This window comes from Lepidothrix coronata, unplaced genomic scaffold, assembly GCF_001604755.1.
Source record: "Lepidothrix coronata isolate B3197 unplaced genomic scaffold, Lepidothrix_coronata-1.0 Scaffold24, whole genome shotgun sequence".
Taxonomy (NCBI): domain Eukaryota; kingdom Metazoa; phylum Chordata; class Aves; order Passeriformes; family Pipridae; genus Lepidothrix; species Lepidothrix coronata.
This window is the reverse complement of record NW_016690204.1, coordinates 3,014,284-3,028,247: the sequence shown is the minus strand read 5'-3', so window position 1 is coordinate 3,028,247 and position 13,964 is coordinate 3,014,284. Positions and strand designations below refer to the sequence as shown.

Genomic DNA, 13,964 nt, shown 5'->3' with positions numbered 1-13,964 from the left:
AAACTCGGTCACAAAGGCGTATTCACGGCTCTTTCCTTCCTACACATTCAGGAGTTGAAAGCCAGTTTGGTACAGACTCCCCAAAATGACTTATTCAGCAGCTGCTCGCCAGCTTCCTGTTTGCAGAGCGGGGGGGCTGGAGCAGGGGCACGAGCCCCGACACCACTCACGGTGCCACGGGGACATCCTGAGATCCTGCTGCTCCGGCGCTCCCTGAGCCTGGCACAGGATCAGCCATCGCTGACCGGGCTCGGCCTGGGCACAGACCCCGTCACCAGATCGGCCTTTCCACCTCTGCTCTTGGTTTCATCACCAAATTGGCTTTTTCTTGAGGTCACTGGTCCCCGGGACGTGTTCCAGCCGTAATGAGGATCTTTTCCCTCGTAAATAATTCCTCCTCTCACCGAGGGAATGGAGCAAATGCTCAGCCTCAAGCTACTGAGCACTGAGGGCAGCCAGCTCCTATGCTTGCCAACAGCCATGGAAGTGATTATCCTCCCTGGGATCAAGAGGCTCAATGTCTTGTCTAAAAACCTACAGGAAGGCATTGGGTGAACAGGGACAAAGTTGCCCTTCAGCTCTTTCGTTCATTTATAGCAGGGAAATCAGGAAAAATGGACAAACCTTGCTCACCACAATGCCACCTTCATACTGGCACCCGCAGATCCTTCCCGGTATCCTCTCAGCTCCATCATTCTTTGGAGGAGTGTAGGAAAGACCAGGGCTGTGCAGGTGCTTTTCATCTGGGAGCTGAGCTCCCAGGAGTGGTTTGGGGTGGCAGGATGTCCCTGCTGGGGACATCATAGATTTGCCAAGGAAAAAAATCCCCTGAGTCTGTGCAAACTCATGTTAAAACAGTCCTGGGAGCGGGTCAGTGGTGGCTCCTGCTTGCAGCGGGAGGTGATCAGGATGTTTTCTCAAGGCTGGCTTTTGGTTATGTGGTTTTTTTCACCATCTGTGGCTTCAGTGTGACTGCCAGCAGTATGGTTCAACTACTCAGCCTCCTACATGGCCCTTTGCAGGAAAATGCCTGTGTAGTTCTCTGCAATCCCTGCAGCCACACTTGCTGCTCAGCTCAAGGGGGAGGAACCGAGAACATCTTCACATCTCCAGTAAAACAACTTGCCTCATACAAGAGACAGTGCTCCCAAGAGCATGCCACAACCTATGGGAAAGGATCCCTGTGCTACTGGATATAGGCATATTTCTTCCGCAGTGCCACCATCACTTCAACCTATGTGTTATAACTGAGCAAGCCTGGGTTTCCCAGCAGGCTGGTGGTGAGACAGCAGGATTGGATTTCACTCCCGTGGCCCCACAGTCATTCACAGATGAACACACCACACTGGTAGCCAGGTGGAGGTTGGCCTCTTCTCCCAGGTAACCAGCGACAGGAAAGAGGACATAGTCTTAAGCTGCACCAGGGAAGGTTTAAGCTGGACATTAGGAGTAATTTCTTCCCAGAAGGAGTGATTAGATATTGGAATAGGCTGCCCAGGGAGGTGGTGGAGTCACCATCCCTGGAGGTGTTTAAGGAAAGACTGGACATGGCACTGAGTGCCCTGGTCTGGTTGACATGGTGGTGTTTGGTCACAGGTTGGGCTCAATGATCTCAGAGGTCTCTTCCAAACTAATTGCTTGTGTGATCCTGTGGTAGGCTCAGACTGGAGCTATTTAATCAGCAATGTGCTGATAAGGTGACCACCAAAGCTGCCTCCTGACTGCACAGAGGATCGTTTGCAGCAGGTAAATGAGCTCAGATGTGGTTTCCTGGCAGCAAGGGGACCCTTCCTGCTCCCTGAGCATTTGTTCTCCCGCTGGAGGCTGTTTGTACATTGTTTGTACGTGCCAGCAGTGTTCACACCTTACCCTGGCTGCAGGACATAAACACTGCCTTGCTGCAGCAGCCTGTGTGGGGCTCCCTGTGCCAGCCATGGGAGCAGGACAGCCACCCAGCCACACGGCTGCATCCTGCTCTGCCATGGAGTGACCTGAGACGAGGGGCAGAAATACCTCTGGCAGGAGCAGCAAGTGCTGCTGAGGGTGGATGAAGTCAAGAATGTGGAAGGATTTGACAGCTCAGACACAGAGATGAGGACAGGGGTGCTGGAGGCAGGGAGCCCAGGCATGTTGGTGCTCACATCTCCTGGATCAGGCCTCCTGCCCCGGCAGAGGGGAGCCAGTCCAGCCTTGTTAGTTTGGAAACTGTGGATCCCTCCTTTCTGGAAATGGGCCTATCCCCACCATCATCCTTTCCATGTGGTTGCCATGGAGAGAGCAAATGTTTTTGTGCCTTCCTTGCGTTGGAGTTTGGATCCAGCTGCAAGTGGAATTGATTAGCAAAGGTGACTTGATATCTTGCTTGAAGGATCCACAGGGTAACGCTCCGAGTCCCAGGTCTGCACCCATCCTTTGGGCTCATGGCATCAGCCCCACTGGCATTCAAACAGTAGCTGGGACATGCAGGAGGGATCCCAGGCTACTGGGACAGAGCTCCTTGACCAGACATATCTCCAGCATAAGCTCTCCTTGGTGCTGAGCTGAGATTCGCCTTCAGCATCTTAAGCACTGATCTTATATAACCCACTGGCTCACGTACAGACTGTGCTCTGCTGCTGATTCCAAATGGACATTTCCAAGGAAAAACGCCCTTGGCAATGCAAATTCTCAGCAATCCCCAGAAGGATCAAAACCAAAGAAGTAAATCACCCCAGGAGAAGCGTTTGAAGGGCAGGAGGGTGCCAGCACAGCGCTCCAGACACATCAGGGACCAGGGAAGATGGAGAGACCACGGCATCCAGTGCCGCTGACTCGGACTCAGCCATCACAAAGTCTGATATAATTTTGCTGCACATCATCACCCCAAAGGAGCCAGCACAGTAGGTGAGTGGTGTTGCAAGCGAGGCCAGTTTTTCACGGTATGTGCTGTATTCTCACAGCTACTGATTCAGCTAAAAGCGTGTTCCGCCCTGGGGCTGGGCAATTACAAATTTAGCAGCTACAGTTCTAGGTCCAGAAATATCTTTGTGGTAACCTTTCTCATTGCATCTGGGAAGAGCCCAAACAGGAAATCTCAGGTAGAAATGGGAAATGAAACCTCATAATTTGAGTCATCAATCATATGGTAAAGTTAGGAGAGGAGTTAGCCTGAGTACAAAGGAGCTTGTCTCTGGCAGGGCTCCTAGAAATAGAAGCAGCAATTTCTTCTGGTTTCCTGGAAATCTTGTATCTGAACTTACTCTTATTTTCCTTCTGGAAAAGGACTAAAATCTGACCTACTTTTGAGCAAAAGAGCCACTGGGATCAGAGTCCCAAAATAGGCCTGGGCATGGACACTTCCTTGGTGCCCACTGAAGCTGGTTGTTCGGTGCGATGAGATAATGCTGCTCTGGAAGAATTTCAAACAAAGACATTCTGTAACCAAGGCTTCAAATAAAATTATCTGCCTTGTTGTTTAGGGGCTACAGAGTCCATCATAATATTGAAAGGCAGTTGTGTTTTGTGTCTAGAGCCTGAGTTTTGTCATAAATTTTTTTTAAAAAAAGGCATGACCCTGGTAACCAAACCGCTGAGGAGCCACTGCTCCAAGTGAAGTCAGACTCTGAAATCAGCCCTCACAAACAGTTGTTTTTGTGGCCTTTTGAAAATGACTCTTTTCAGATGTGCGGTTGGAAATTTGCCAGGCCCCTCCAGATATTTCCCCAGAGGTCCAGATGGTACAAAAAGACATGGAAAATAAGACATGTCATTCTTAAATAGGATTAGTGACACTCTTGCCTTGCTGTAAAGCACTCTCATTGTATCACTGTGGGTTTTGGGTGCCTGACCTGTAGGTCTGCAGTCCTTTGCAAGCGGAGGATGTCATGAGGGACTTATGCACCCCATGTATCCATGGGTTGAACACACCCCAAGCAGTCCAGTCTCACTGGAGGAGATGAGAAGCATCTTCCAAACCAGCACCATTGGTTTTTTTCGCTGTGGCACTTAAAGCACTGTTAGGATGAAAATCCAATCAGCCTCAGAGCACCCAGCGAGCCCCTGGCTCAGCCCCTCAGGGTGATCCTGAGAGGGACACCTCTGTGACAAAATGCTTGAAATCTGCCTGTTCGCTGTGGGTGAGGAATTCCAGACAAGGGGGTTTGGAAAAAGTTGCCACTCTGTCTCACAATGAAGACCAGATTTTCAAGAATTCCTACTGAAAGGAAATTCCAGCACATTTGGAAACTAATTTTGGAGAACAGAAATATTTCCATGCATTTAGGGGAGGGAGGGAATACATGTCCCACACAGAGCACAACCCCCTGCATGGCTCCAAGCGCCGGGGTGTCAATCTGGAGGACAGGGGGTCCTGGCCAGCTGAGGACACTTCCCAGTACCCTGGGGAGCACTTGGAGATGTCCAAACAACTCCCCGGTAACTTGGTAGCATCTGCCTCACATTTTTGTTTGTATATCTGGTTTCACTCTTGAACAAAAAAAATGAAACAAGACCAAGCCCTGGAGAGTACTTGCTCAGTCTGGGCAAAGCCATGGGAAGCCCGACCTGGCAGGCTTTGAGAGGGAAAGCTAAGCTGCTCCTCAGCCTCCCCATCTCCAAAAGAATGCTCCCAGAGCCCCTCAGGACATGCAGGTGGGGTTTAGCAGGACTTCAGGAGCTGCCTGTGGAGCAGGGGGCTGCCCAGCAGAGCTCCCAGAGCACAGCCCTGGCTGCTGTTTGGAATTGTGGGAGGGTCTGGACAATTTTCCAGCTGCTGGAGTGGTGGACCTGGGGCCTGACTCATCTCCCGCTGTGGGATGGAGCTGGGATGGAGCTGGGATGGAGCTGGGATGGAGCTGGGATGGTGGGCAGCCTAAAGGCCACTGCTGGCCCTCACCCACCCTCCCTCCCCTGTGCCCAGCTGCAGAGCCCAGAAATGTTTCCTGGGATAATGATAGCCCAGTGGAATCTGCCTGCCTGCCACACTGCTGCCTGCAAAATCTTATTTTTGGCACCACCACCATCCTAACCCCCAGACCATAACACTGCAGCCGGAGTCTGCCCCATTCCCAGAAATTCCAGCACTGGAAGAGGCAGGGGATTTTTCTCACACACCCACACAGGAACTTAGAAAAGGAAAAGCTAAATACAAATGCAGAAGCTGTTGGTGGTGGTCACCTAAGCCCTACCTAAGCATCCAGCTTGGAGAAGCTGCTGTCTCCAGGGACGTGGAATGCTCCCAGGGCTTTTCCCAGGAACTATCTCTGCCACCAGAGTGATGGCAGCCTCTCCCCTAGGGTGGGTCTAGGCTGACCCACTGTCACTGAGCTGAAATGTGCCTGCCATGTTGTGAGGAGAACAACTCACTGTGTAATTGAGGAATCTGAGTTTCTCCGGGGATTATTCTAATTAGACTCTGCCTATTTTTACCCCATATCATGTGTTGGAAATACAGCTTTAAAACCACACTGGAACAGCCAAGTTAAATACTGTAATAACCCTGAAAATAGGGTTAGTGACTTTAATGGCTAACAACAACATTTCCAGCAATAACTCCGAACCAGAGGGATAACTGCCATGCTTCTTGGCACAAGCTGAACTCCAGGAGAGTCAGGGATCAATCTGCAGTCCTTGACAGGAGCCCATGAGTCCAGCAGCAGAACTACTGCGAAGGATGGGTGGCTGAAGTCGCTCAGATAAACACTGTCAAATCCTAGAAACAAATTACATTTACAACAGCTTCTGTATTCAGGGATATCACTGCAGCAGGTCTCATAAATTTTCCAGCAAACCAGTGATTATGGCTAATGGGAAGGAGGCCAGTGGCTTAGTGCCCAGAGTAGCTTGGGAATCCTGGGCTCCCTCACAACTCACGCTGGGACCAGGAAGGAGCAGCACCAAGTCCTGCCTGACCACAGTCCCACGGTGCTGGGCAGCTCAGCAAGCCCAGGAGAGCCCTGGGCCTGCAAGCATCCAACACCACTGGGCTTGAGCCAGGTTTGCTTTTCCCAGGCCATGTAGCAGGCCCCTGTACCAGGACCTTGCTGCCTAAGCTACATCCTCAGCCTCAAGAAACTGAGGTTTGGCAAAAGCTCTGGGGAAAAAAAAAAAATCCCTTCTTGTTCCCAAAATATTACACATGCCCTACAGTGGTCCAGCCTGGCACATCTCCAGTTACATGGGCACGGGTTTGGAAGGAGCTTAAACTGAGCTCCAAATGTACACAGAGTTTAGAGCTTATTTCACAGCTGTATAACTCCTGCTCAGTTTAAATCCTGCACACCATCCCCAAGGCCCTTTTGCTGCCCCCCACCCTGTCCCTTTTCAGGTGGGGTCCTGGTCCTCCCCAGGGCAAGCAGAGCTGCCCTTTCCCTGCAGTCAGCTGAGCACCAGCTGAAGGCCTTCATCCAGTTTGTGATGTTTGATGAATTTTCTGGACAGATCATCAGGTGCATGCCCGTTCTGCTTCCCCAGGGCCACCCAGGACAGCTCCCTGGCACTGGGAACCCATCACACCTGGGCTTCCAGAGCTGCCTGGGCAGAGAGGCTCCTAGAGAAAGCCCCTGGGATGCCCAGCTGCAAAAGCCCTCTGCAGACACCTTGCAGGGTCCCATGCATTTCACTAGGGTGAAGCTGGCTTCACCTTGAGTACAATTCCAAGCAAAAAACTGGAGGAGATTGTCCAGACAAGGTGCCCTCACTTATGTAGGGTAACATTCTCCTCTAGTGCCCATTTTCCATACACCTCTTGCAAAATACCTGCCAGCTAATCCAAGAGCACACCTGGAAAGTCCTCAGCCCGGGCCTGCTCTGTGCACAGCTCACAGGGGTCCTCCCACTTAAGGGATTTTCCTGAACACAAGAGGACCAACCACTTTTGACAGCACAGAGATGGTTAGAGACAAAGTTTGGACCTTTGGAGGGGGTTTTGTTTGTTTGTTTTGCTAAGTTTCCTGTGGTCTGGAAATGCAGTGCCACTTTGGTACCTGTCCTGAGCTTTGGGAACACCCATCCAATGACACCAGCAGGGTAAAATGCTGCTCAGCAGACAGTTTCCTTAATGCCCCAGGTTCTTGGCTACTGTAGCCCACTATGCCAGTGCCAGTGGCTCATTTCTTTCTCCATATCCCAGGTCTGTGGCTGCAATCCCATATCACTGGTCCCACCCCCTCTCTGCTGGTGTCCTCCCCTTTCCCATCGCTCTGAAACTCGCTTGACCTTCCTTCCAGCAGTCCCAAAAATAGTTTAAGTTCTTTCCATTTTTAGAGGCCAGTCAGGCTTGAAATCCATTGTGGATTCTGGCAGCAGAGACCCAGATGCCCAAGTCATAGGATGAAGGTAGACTGGGAGCACCTCACTGTGCCCTGGGAGATGGTTCTTAAACAAGACCACGGCATGGAAGCTCAGCTTCTCTTGCTCCTGATCACACTGAATCCTGGGCATATACATTATCCCAAAATAGTGGGATCAGCCACTGGACTTCTCTAGGGAAAGGGCAGGCAAACAGCACGCTGCCGGGTGACAGGGCAGGACAGAGGAGTTACTCACAGAAGCATTTCCTTTCTCATGATAACTCGGTTTATCTTTGATTAGAATAGGTTTGGGGTTTTTTTTAAACTCCAATCAGTCAGCCTGGGAAAATAGTATGGCAGTTCCTCTAACTGCCCTGCAAACTGCTTGTGGAAAGCATTTGTGAGGGCTCAGCTAACCCACAGAAATTGCTCCAGACAGGCAGCACTGACTCCAGAAATGTGTTATGCAACAGTTAATTTCTAAACCTCCCAGTCAAAAAGCCTAAACTCAGTTCCAATAGGAACTGGCTGGTAATGGATTTGGTGTTGATGCCAGTGTGAGGTGTGTAAAGAGCATGTGTAAATAACACCTTGGCCTGTTTGGCTGTAGCCACTACAGCAAATACATCAAGCTATTGTGCTTCCCCTACAAGCCTGTCATCACACACACCACCCCAGCTGGCAAACCCCTTGCCTTTCTTTTTTCCTCACCAGATGTTTCAACCTCCAGTTTGAAGCTGACATCTGGAGAAGTGATGTTGTAGAAACGCTACACATCAGCAGGCCAAATATGGGATGTGCTGTGCAAATGAAAAGGTAGTGACAGCACAAAATTAATGGGTGTCCAGATGCAAGTCAATAAGTGATATAGTGCCTGTCAATGGCTTCCTAGTGCAAAAACAGGCGAGAAACCTTGTTGTACTGAGAGGCCTCCCAGGAGGGATGTGACATCTGGCCAGCCACAGTTCCTGAAAAAAGGCACTCTCTGAAATCTGACTCCCCCCAGTTAGTCAACATCTCCCAGTGCCCCTCTCTGCTCCTCACTCCCACATCCTTGCTAAGCCACCCCGCTCCTCTCCCATCTTTTCATCCTTTGTAGCCGTTTCTGCCAAGTACATCTGAGATATCTCCTCCATGGTATTTTGGGGTCTTAGCCATCTCAAGAGATGACACTGCAGGCAGGGAGCATGGTGGGTGGATGTAGGAAGACCTCCTTTAGGGGACAGGTTCACTAAGAAAGGCTTAGAGTACTCCCTCAGGGAACAGGCAACTGCTCTGAGTTCCACCGTGGGCAGAAAGAGCAGATTTTCCAGGAGTTCTTTGTTAGAAACCTGTACTCATCAGGCTGGTGAAAGATGACCATTTCTGCTGCAGCAGCAGTTACCTTTTTATTGGTGAACCCATGAAGGAAACCACTGCTATTGGGACTCTTGCAGCAGAAGGCCTGCAAAGTTGTGTGCTTTGAGTGGTGACTGTGTCTGACAGCAGCAATGGACCGCTTGATCCTTAAATCACACGAAAAATCACTGAAGAGTTTTGGTGGAACAGGAGCTCTGGAGGTCTCCAATCCAACCTCCTGCTCCAAACAGGGCTGGCTGCAAAGCCAGAGCAAGTTGGTCAGGGCCTCACCCGGTTGAGTTTTGAAAAATCTCCAAGGATGGAGGTCCCACCACCTTTCCAGGTCCTGTGTGGTGCAGGGGAACAGGAGATGCCCTTGTTATTACCTGTGGCTTCCTGCCCTTGCAAAGTCCCTGTAAGCCCCATGAGCAGCACAAGGTATGATCTGATCCCCCTCCATCACCTCCTCCAGGGTGACCAAAGCCACTCTCCCAGTGGCCCTTCCCTGGACTCTCAGTTTTGGCCTTGTCTATCCCATACTGGTTGCTGTACTGTCCAGGAAGGTGGAGAGAAAAGTGAAACAAATCTATTGGCTGCATTAAGGCAGTTTTCAATTTTATTTTTTTTTTCTCTCTGTAGACATGCTGAGGAATTCTCCAGCAGCTCAGACCAAAAAAGAAAACCACAAACCCCAACTTTGGTCATTTTATTTACACAAGGAGGAAAGCAGGAATTTTTACATACTCCAAAGTATCTTTGGTTACCCTGTATCACTACAAATTTGTTAAGAGTAGAACTAACCCACAATGCCACTGAAAATGCAACTTCAAGTTCTAATTCAAATCCAGCCCACAAAAGACACAGCTCCTGCTGCACTTCAGAAAGACACCAGCAGAGAGAAAACAGGTAAGTAGGAAAAAGCCGTGAGCTAAGCAAATGTGATAAATTTTCAGGAAGCAGGAAGAAATAAATTGGGAGTTTAGCTATTTTCAAAGTAGTTCCTATTTTTTCAGTGGATATTTACATTGGCTCTGTGTTCCTATCTTTCCAGTCAAAATTCTGTTTCTCACCACGTGATGATGTATTTTAACATGAGGCCAAAAGGGATTCATATTCCAGCTAAAGCAACGTGGATGTGCACTTTGTACACACGTGATCTGCCTTCAGAAAGGCTGCCTGGAGAAAGGCAAGAAAGTTATAGCTCATTGCAACCAGATGTGGTGTCAGTCTCAACCAGGCCCTAGACTAGAAATGGAAACCAACCTCTGACAGGCAGCAATCTACAGTAGGGGAAAAGGGATTTCTGCTTGGAAAGAGATCATGGCTTATTGTCCCTTATGGGAATTTATGTATTCTAAAATGGGAATAAAACCTGCTTCTGATGCCAGTGCTTGCATGTCCTCTTTGGCCACCCATGACAGCGGAAGGGCGAGCAGATGGGGCAGAGGCAGATTCAGCAGAGCTTGGTTAGGGCAGACATGCCCTAGGGAATTGCTGATTTCAGCAGAATCCCCCCCAAACTGCCCAGGAATGCCGGGAGAGGCTGCCTTAGCCACAGCACTGCTTGGCAGAGAAGGTGTCTTGGGTTTAAACTTGGTTATCTAGACAAGGTCGTTGGAAAGTTGGTTGCAGAGAGGCTTGGAGGTGTTGGAAGAGCTGGAGCCCTGTCACCATCTTTCCCCAATTTCAGGAGCCATTGCTCAGCAGAGAGGATTCCTTAAACATTTGATTTATCTTCAAAGCCTGCTAAAAACCACTTATAGAAAGATCAGGCTTATACTGCCAAGAAGTATTCCTAGTTAGTTTGAAGGAATTACCACCTCAAACAGAGTAAGATCCCTTAGCAAAAGGAGTCATTTTTCATTACCAATTAAATTTATACTGGGGTTTTTCTGACATAGTTTTATTGATTTTATTGGTTTTATTGATTTTTTTTCTTTCTTTTTTTTTTAGGTTTTTTATATTCCTAAAGCCACAGCAAAGCTGGAGCACAGACTTGTCTTGACTGAAGCAGCGGGTAAGGACAGTGATGTTAAAAATGAGTGAGCACTGCAGAAAGCATTAGTGATTTACATGTAAAAGCAAACTTTACCTATATTGTATTTATGCCCCCAGACCGTTTCTTTTTTTCCCTGGGAATATGTGAGTTCCCATCTCTTCAAAAGGAGGAGTTTGTTTTCAGTGGCAGCTCTTGGAACCGGAACACTGAGTCCAATGCCAACTGAAAAATTGATATGCAGAGGGTGCACCCCGCTGCTTTCCAGTTACTTAAATTCTTCCCCCAGAGCTCAGGCTGCCTGTGTTTTTCTGGGAAGCAAATAATCACATCAAACCTAAGGGATTTGTTTGAAGACAGATTTGAGGGTTCGAGAACCCTTTTGTTTAAAGGGGGCCTCAGACAGAAACTGGAGATCCTTCATGTTTAAGTTGCTCTTTGAGCAGCGGAACAAAGTACAGTTTCCGAGGCTCCTGTGTCCCATTTCCCTTCCTTTCCACAATAACCTCTGTCTCCTCTTGTTTTCCTGAAGACCTGGTAATGCTGACAGCTCCCCTCTGCCTCCTGTGTCCCACAGGCAGCATGCACTGGCTGGCCAGTACATCTGTGCTGATCACCCAGAACACTTCAAACAGTGCAGGGAATCGCTGAGCACATTCTTCTTTCTTTCTGTAAGGAGGGACATGATTCCAGGTCTTTACCCAGACACCAGGTTTTATAAAATCTAGAGGAACTCAGCCTGCAGATTCAAAAGGGGAGGAGATAGGCAGTGTGAGTGTGTAAATTTTCTTACCCCGGGAAAGAAGGTTAACAGGGAAATACAGCAGCAATTTTAGTTACAACGATAAACTTGAAACGCAGACCCCAAGAGAAGAGGTCTCTGTCTCTTGCTCTGGCTTGTGAGCCCTAAGATGAGCCTCTCTCTTGCAGCATTTATGATTTTTCTTTTAATCTTAAAGGGCAGGATGGAGTTACAAATGACCCTATAATTAACTTGCAGCGAATGCAGAGCTAATCTTTGAGTTGCCAGCACAGTTACAGGCAGTAAAGCCTTTCTCAGATCAGGTCCCACGTGCCAACACTTCTGGTCAATGATTATCCCTCGCAGAAAGCTCCCTCCAGTCACCTGTTTACATCCCAAATGTTCTCAAGTTCTGCTATTTCAGGCTTAACTCTTGTGACCTTAGTCAATGATACTCAATCCAAGCCTCCTCACCATATCCTGCAGGGCAAACAACTTCAGGTCCATTTTAGTAACCAGTGCTATGTCATGCCTGTGGTCAATGACTCTAAATATGCCCACGCCCATATGTTTCCTAAATTTGGATGTCTGTGATAGCAAACACCACGGGCTGGGGTGGGCAGTCCTGCTTCACCAAAGAAGAATTCGGGGCGTTTTTTGCTTCTTTGAACGTTCTCTTTCACCTTCTGGGCATTTCCTGGATGAACTTAGATTTATTAGAAGATATCAGCTAAGCAGGATAAGCGAAACAATTGTGACTCCTGCAAAATGTCTCTAAGAGCTGGATGAGTCAGATAACAGGCCCATGGAGCAGAAGATATCTGCCCCCAAGAGCGGTGAATTGTGAAAGCTTACAGACAGTATGAAAACAGCTCAAGTATAGAGTCATATTTCTCCTAAATACTCCACCAGACCCAGTGGTTTGTGGCTCAGGGACTTCCTGAAGCAGAGATGCTGTGTCTGTGTGTAATAGCCTGGACAGACTTTTCCCCTCCTGGTATTTCTTCAATAGGTTCTTGAACCCAAGCAGTATTTTAATACTCACGGTATCCTATGGAAATAAGCTCCTCAGTCTATGTGTGAATTGTCTCTCTCTCTTTTTTTTTTGTTTTTTTTTTTGATCCTGGCACTTTCTAGGTCACTTTCTTTCCTTTTCAGTCTTTGCTCACTCTCTCCATGCCAAGGTTTGTAATGAACCCCTAAGACAGAGAGTGAGTGGGTCTCATTCAGTACATAACTTCTGATCTCCATTGGAAAATGCTCTGATGTTTTCCCAGGAGAGCCAGTAAGTAGGTGACCAGTCTTTATTCCACTCATACAACACAAGGATCACCTTTGAAAGTCCCCTCCCAGCAGCATTTCAGCATTGCAAAGGGTACAGGATTACTCCTGTAAAAACAACTGCATCTTAGTTTGCATATTTTCTGTCTGCTGTGGGACACTGGTAGAGCTTATCTGAACCACTGCTATCTGCTGGCCTGCTGACACTGCACAGGATGCAGAACCACGGTGATTCCTCAGTGTATTACCCTGCCCCCAGCTTTGCTGAGGCTCCTCATTCCTGCCTGTCTCTCCTCTTACTGCTCCAGGCTATACCTGTCAAAGGTGACCTGTTGTTCAGTCAGGAGGGCATGGACCTGGAGGGCATGGATGTGGTGTGAGATTTTAACCTCAGCCAGGTCAGGGAGCTGGTTTAAGCACAGCTCTACAAGTTATTGTACTGGTACAGTGATGGGGAAACTCTTCTGAGAGGCAAGAATGAGTGGCTGGGGGCAAAGAGCCAGAGGAATTTCTTTAATTGGCTTTTTCCTGCATCCAGCACATTCTGAGCACTCTCAGCACAGGGGCAGAGCTGGAGATGGTTAAGAGCTCTTAGGCTTGCAATGCTCTGACTCAATATACATACATGTATGTATGTATGTATGTATGTATGTATGTATGTATGTATGTACAAACCCCTCCACACACTCATGGATACTCTTTCTCTGTTTTGACAGATTTATAAGCATGCTTGCAGCACGACTCCTCTTGAAAATACTGAATAAGCTCTATTTAACCCCTTCAGAAAAGGAAACTACCATGTTTTTAAAAAGCTTGGCTGATTGCTGGGGCAATCATCTCATGCCTCCCAATCTCCTGCCAGTTCAGCCAAGCCTTTGGTCTCATTCTCCAGCTTCCCACTGCTCCTGTGCAGCTGGGAGAGGCCCCCAGGCATGGCTGTCTTTATGGCACCATCAAAACCAATTTCACTGGAGATATCATGTAAGAAACCAGTCCTACAAATGTAGGGAGCAGAGCCCATCAGCCCAGTCACTTGGGTTTTGGCTTTTTTTAAATTTTTTTTTTAATGGTTTGGGTTGAAAGGGACCTTAAGGTCACCTAGTTCCAAATCCCTGCCATGGGCAGGACACCTTCCACTAGACCAAGCCTTGCCCAACCTGGCCTTGGACACTTCCAGGGATGGGGCAGCCACAGCTTCTCTGGGCAACCTGTGCCAGGGCCTCACCACCCTCACAGGGAAGAATTTCTTACTAATATCTAATCTATTTGTTCCTCTGCACTGAGCAATCCTGTAAAGCCAAGCATTTCTGTGTTGTCAGAGAACAAAAATGTCTCTCAT

The 13,964-nt window shown here is 48.5% G+C and overlaps 2 protein-coding genes across 4 annotated transcripts in view; one reads left to right on the top strand and one right to left on the bottom strand.

Annotated features, from left to right (window-relative positions):
- The window catches only part of MPG (N-methylpurine DNA glycosylase), a 33,717-nt gene that overhangs the window by 4,523 nt on the left and 15,230 nt on the right, over positions 1-13,964 (top strand). For all 3 annotated transcript variants that reach the window (XM_017808825.1, XM_017808826.1, XM_017808824.1), the window contains exons 2-3: positions 980-986; positions 8,085-8,087. The gene's annotated coding sequence lies outside the window, so the exon portion shown is untranslated. The remainder of the gene's footprint in view (positions 1-979; positions 987-8,084; positions 8,088-13,964) is intronic.
- The window catches only part of RHBDF1 (rhomboid 5 homolog 1), a 60,518-nt gene that overhangs the window by 42,799 nt on the left and 3,755 nt on the right, over positions 1-13,964 (bottom strand). The window lies entirely within an intron of this gene.